This window comes from Frankliniella occidentalis, unplaced genomic scaffold (genome assembly GCF_000697945.3).
Source record: "Frankliniella occidentalis isolate FOCC.00 unplaced genomic scaffold, Focc_3.1 Scaffold15, whole genome shotgun sequence".
NCBI classification, from domain to species: domain Eukaryota; kingdom Metazoa; phylum Arthropoda; class Insecta; order Thysanoptera; family Thripidae; genus Frankliniella; species Frankliniella occidentalis.
The window spans coordinates 1,710,241-1,715,757 of record NW_026267145.1 but is presented as its reverse complement, the minus strand read 5'-3'; the positions used below and the strand labels follow the sequence as shown (position 1 = coordinate 1,715,757).

Genomic DNA, 5,517 nt, shown 5'->3' with positions numbered 1-5,517 from the left:
TTTACGCTATCGGGGTACAAGGTGGAGCACTCTTACATAATGAGGGAAATCAATTCAGCGCCCTGCGGCTGCGGCGCGCCTACCCCGCCCCCTCCCGCCCCACCCCGCTCGTCCACCCCGCCACGGCGTCCCGCCCTGCCCCGCCCTGCCCCGTCGTGGCGGGGGAAGGACCTCAAAGTAGTCACATCATTCTATTGGGCGCGATGCCGACTGCAGTCGCGTTTCATCCCCAGACCAATATTTTCCTTGAGCCGCTGGCGCCGTCCGGTCTCACAGGAAACAGGCGGCGAGACACAGTCATCGATTTTGTTTGCCCTCTCGTTTCCCTCTCATCAAACAAACATACCTCTCTGCGCCCGGCTTAACGCAACGACGGAAAACTCCGGGGACCTGGAATTGATGACGAAGGAGGACCCTCGAATTTCACCCCCTATACCCACCCATTCTCCAGCACGTCCTTCAAAAACCCCACCATCGCCCCCACCCCCAGCATGTCCCTGTTTCTTGTTTTTTCTTATATCCCCTTTTTTCGAAAACGTTTTAAACCTGCCATCCCATTTCCCCCCTCCTGGACTGCCTATGCCATTTCACGCGTCGTTTAGAAGGAATATTTACATTGGACTTGTTAGCATATTTATTACCCCTTGCCTTCCCCTCCTCGCCAATCAATGCTAGCCCGAGGGGTCGGGGGCTCTGCATGCCGCTCTACTGCAGCAAGCGATGCAGACCACACCGGACGTTTATCTCTGGCCGGCCGTTCTGTCGCGTAAATGAGCAGGACGCCGTCGTGATTAGTGCGACGCGATATAATTATGGCGATACTGTCGACTTTTTGGAAGTGCTCTGGAAACGGTCAGAGATCGGGGAGGGGAGGGGGGGCGCCCTCCACGCGCCGCCGCTGTGATCCGCGCCGCTGCTTCGGCTCCCTTTGCTATAAAACAGTTTCCCCTTTGCACGTTCTTTTTTTCCCCTCTCTCCGCAGTGTCGCGGGGCCAAGACGAAAGTTGGGCCTGTAGCAGTTTAGGACCTGAAGAACGGACGCCAAGTGACGCCCACGGGGACCCGGTGGGGCGGGCGAAGGAGGAGGAGGAGGGAGGGGGGGGGGGGGGGGGGGGGGGGAGGGGGCAGAGATTTGCGGAAGGGAGGGACGGGGGAGCGGATAGAAAGTAGTGAACGGACGTCGGAGTGGACAGGGCACTCGGGAGACGCGCCGGGCCGGCGCGCGCGCCCGGGGCGCCGCCCCCGGGGACGGAGGCAACGACACAGATACGGCTGTTGAAACGTCCCTTCGCTTTACGTTCCCGCCCCGACCCCCGCGCACCCCCGTCCTCCGTCCTCCCTTTCTATTTTTGTTTTGCGAGTCGGTCCGGTCCATATCGAAGCCGCTAGGCAGGCATCTGGCATTAGGCCGGCCGCAAGCGGGCGCACTCTGTGCCGGAGCAGTCGTCCTGCGGCCGGCTGCCCCCGGGAGTGTTTCACGCCGAGCGCCGCCGCCCCGGCCGCCGCAGCGGAAGCGACAGGGGCATAACAACGGGAAGCAAATACGGGCCATGAAAGATGTAACGTTAGACCCCCCCGGAAAGTGTGGGGAAACACACACACAGACAGACACACGCAGCGCTACTTACGCGTTCTTGCCGTACGTTTCATGATGAAATGGCGTGGGGTCGTGTTTCGCAGAGCTCTGGCTGGCCGAGCAGCGGAAAGGGAAGAGTTCTCTGCGTGGTACTTGCCACTTGCCCGCGTGATTCCCGCCCGGAGGGACGGCCGGCAGAGCTCTGCAGAGGGGTGCGTAACGGCCTTCGCGCCTGAACAGGTGAGCGGGGCGGGGACTGTTTCGTCTCGACCATGAAAAGAGAGAACGGCCTGGTGCGGCCTGCAGGCGGCGGGGCGGGGCGGGGTGTGCCGGTCCGATCGGATTCAAGCACTCGCCGCCAACCCATCAAACTCCCCCGAGCCCTCTCTTTATTCCTGCATTTTGTCTTTTACGGCTCTGTTGGCGCGCTTGGCGTGCCGAGCTTGGGTTGGGAGGCGCGTGTGTGTCGACCCTACCCACCACGAGGAGCCTACGGCACTACAGACCCCCCCGCCCCGCTCCAGCTCTGCGAGCAACCTTCCCCCTTCCCCCACTCCGTCCCCGTAAAATATTCAATATTTTTACGATGAGATTATAATGTCGATTTACGAGCGGTTGTTTTGTTCCTCGTGCCCGTGATATGCCGCCCGATGCCTGCGTCTGCAGGTCTCCCTTGCGAGAGGCCAGGTAACACAAGCCGAGTCAAGTTGAGATGCTACCCGAGGATGGCCGCGGGAAGGAACCCCTGCGGCCCGCGGGCTAGGCCACCCAGCCCGCTGGCGCGTACCCGTGCGGGGTGGGCTGCCTACCCGGTGCGCTGCAGGCGCGCTGGGCGTGGGGGAGAGGCGGCCGAAGCCAAGCCAGCCCGCCCGTCTTGTGTGCGTGGTCGTAGATCAACAGCCCCCTTTTGATCGTCGCCGCTGTATTTCGGTCCCTCCAGTCCAGGAATAGCTCCGCCTCACACTTTCCTAACTTAGCGTCAAGGCGCTGGCGGCGCCCACGCTGTGCCCCGCCCCGCCCCGCCCCGCCCCTAATCAAAAGGTCGGCTCCGAGCCTCCAGGTCAGCGGCCCGTCCACCAAGTCCAGCCGGGCCGCGGCTTGGCCCTTCGGCTCCAGTAAGGAATGTGAATGGCCCTCCTCGCACCGGCTGTTGTCCAGCCGTCATGACATTTCTGTTGCCGCACTACAGCCCCGCGCACCGCGCAGGACGAAAGTAGAGGAAAACAACTACGAAAGGCTCGGGCATTACTCTTCGCAGGCAATATTTCTCTCCGAAGGGCGCGAGGGGAAAAAAACGCACCGGCGCATCGCAGCACTATCTTTATTCGGGGGCGCGGGTCGAGGTGGGGTGGCAGGCGACGGTCTGAGGTTCCAAATCGACACGCGCACGCGGGCACTCTGCTCCGGGAAACGGCGAAAGGGGTGGACGAATGGTCGGGGCGGGCCGGGCCTGGCCGGGCCTCAACCGGGCAATACAAAGCTCGCACACCCGCCCACACCCTGCCCTTGCCCCACCCCGCCCAGTCCGCCACGCCCTGCCGCGCCGCGCCCCTCTGGTGCGCTGACCCTCAGACACGCGAATAAGTGCAGCTCTCGCTTGTTTCGTCTGTCCCACCCCGTTTTATTATTTCCTCCCCCCCCCCACCTTTTTTTTGCTTTTATTTGTATCCGAGAGTGGAAGTGTGTGTGTGAGAGAGAGAGAGAGGCTGACACGTGGGGGTGGGTGACAAAAATTCCTGGAGAGCGCTCTCTCTTTTTTTTTTTTTGTGTGTGACATCGACCCGATACGAAAGAGCGACATGCCGGACAATGGTAATCGCCTGAAACCGACTGACGCTGCAGGCGGGCCGCGGGGGGAGGCTGCTGCACCCCCCTTTCTCCCTCTAAACCTCACCCCCCTTCTCCCGCCCCCATCCTCTCCCGCTGAAAGCCGTGCTGATGAAGTGCGATGACACTTTTGCTGCGATTGTCTCCAGCACTTCCTGCAAAGCCTCGCCTCCCCGGCGCTGCGGCAGCGGCTGCGGCAGCGCGGAGCTCCGACAAATAACTCAACAGAGGCAGAGCGGCAGCGCCGTCGTGGACACCCATCGACGTACTGCCCCCGACCCCCATGCGGGCGTTTATCGAGGTGCATACTTTTTTTATGTCAATGTGTCCAATGGATTATCGAACAAATGATAATCGAATGCATGGACAGGTTTTTGCGCATTCAGAAGAGTCGGTCGTTTTCTTGATTGTGTCGGCAAATTTTGAAAACATTTGGGATAGGAATTTCTACTGGGTATAGAAAGTGCAGAGAACGCGCTGTAATTCATGGGAGTGGTGTTTTGTAGGGTTTCGACTTTACATCCAGATACATGACGAGTCAGAGAGCGGAACCGGACCTCCTAGGTTTGCGCGGCTCTGTCATTGTTATGTCACTCCCTCCCCACTCCCGTTTTGTGTAACATTTCGGTGGCGGCGCCAATAAGCGGATCATCGCATTGCAGGGGCCCCTGTGTGCCGAGTCTTATGAAAGATCAACAGCCCCTTACCCGGACCGGCGCCGAGACGCGCCGTCACCGCGCCGGCCCGCCTATGGCCGTTTAGTCGCTAAACATGCCACCTTCACAAACATTTGCCTCAGACCGCCCCGAGGGTGTCCCTCCGCAGGGCTCGTCGTGGTGGTGGAGGGCGGGGGCAGAGGCGCCTAGGACGGCTGGCAGCCGATTCCTCATCCGGAATGAGACGAAGAGGATGGCGGAGAGTGGAACAGGGGAGGCTGGGGGGAGGGGGGCGTTAGCCGCCTTGATGGGCTGTCGGGGCCGCAAGATGGACCGCCAGGTAACACTGTCAGGTACACTGAGTGGGGCGGAGCAGCGCAACGCGTGTCCGCGCGCGGTGCTCACGGCGCGTCGGACGGAGGCCCCGCCAAAACCCGCGACACTTTACTTGGGCATCTTTCACAGATCTATAATCTAGAACATAGATATTTGATTTTACAATTCCAGACGATGTTTAGGTTGCACTGCAATGTTTCGATTCTAATCCTTAAATTGCAGGGATGAAACGCTGAACAGTTTCACAGAGTCCCCCAGTTACTAGGATGGTACACTGTTTTAAAAGGTATCATTCTTTGTTTCTTTATTTGCTTGACCTTTTCTCCTCTGCTTTGTTCGAACTCGTAAAAATTTTAAGTTTTGGTATTTTTAAAATAATAGCGAGCCACAGGTTGACTGGAGCACATTTGAAGAAAAAACTTATTTTCATAGAAAAAAATATTTATTTTCTAAAAACTTTCGTAACTTTGCAGCTAGTACACTTTGTTCACCCCACTGAAATAGAGTTGTGCACACTTGCAGCTGACATTAGGGGCGTAGGCGTAGAGCAGCGCTGACCCGCGTAGATGTCCAGGTCAAGCTCTCGCTTCGTTTTCTCGGGGGCTTGAAGCCACTGGCTTCACCGCAATACAAAAGTGCAGTCGTTTTTGGAGGGAGAGGGTTCGGGGGCCGAGGATTTCTATCCTTGAACGTGCCGAACATTCATTTTTATAAACGAAACACCCCAATAGAAAAAGGATGGTTCCACGCTCACTCAGTTAGGTATCCAAAGTTCCAAAGGGTGTCGTTCGCATACAAGAAAAACGAAATTCTCATACCGATGCACGACGCCGCTTCACTGTAAGTTGGTCGGGTGGAGCTGCACTATCCTGCTGCACTCACACTCGCGGGTCGGCTGCCGAAGCTAGGAGCGCAACTTCACCTACACACACACGCGCGCGCGCGCGCGCACAGCCACACTGCGTGACCCGGCAACGCGTTGGCGCGCACCTCGGCGCCGACGACGGCGAGGACGCGAGAGGGGGACGAGAGGGTGGCGAGAGCGAACACGACGCGAGAGGCCGCGGGGGCGCGGCGGCACGGCAGCGGCGCAACGACGCGTTGGACCGGCGCCTCGCCGAC

General features: G+C 59.1%; 2 protein-coding genes across 3 annotated transcripts in view; one reads left to right on the top strand and one right to left on the bottom strand.

The window, feature by feature from the left end:
- Positions 1-5,511, bottom strand: part of LOC113209007 (hemicentin-2-like) — a 211,700-nt gene extending 206,189 nt beyond the window's left edge. For both annotated transcript variants that reach the window (XM_052263931.1, XM_052263934.1), the window contains exon 1: positions 5,214-5,511. The gene's annotated coding sequence lies outside the window, so the exon portion shown is untranslated. The remainder of the gene's footprint in view (positions 1-5,213) is intronic.
- LOC127748832 (uncharacterized) overlaps positions 1-5,517 on the top strand; it is a 57,816-nt gene that overhangs the window by 1,546 nt on the left and 50,753 nt on the right. The gene's annotated exons all lie outside the window — the stretch shown is intronic.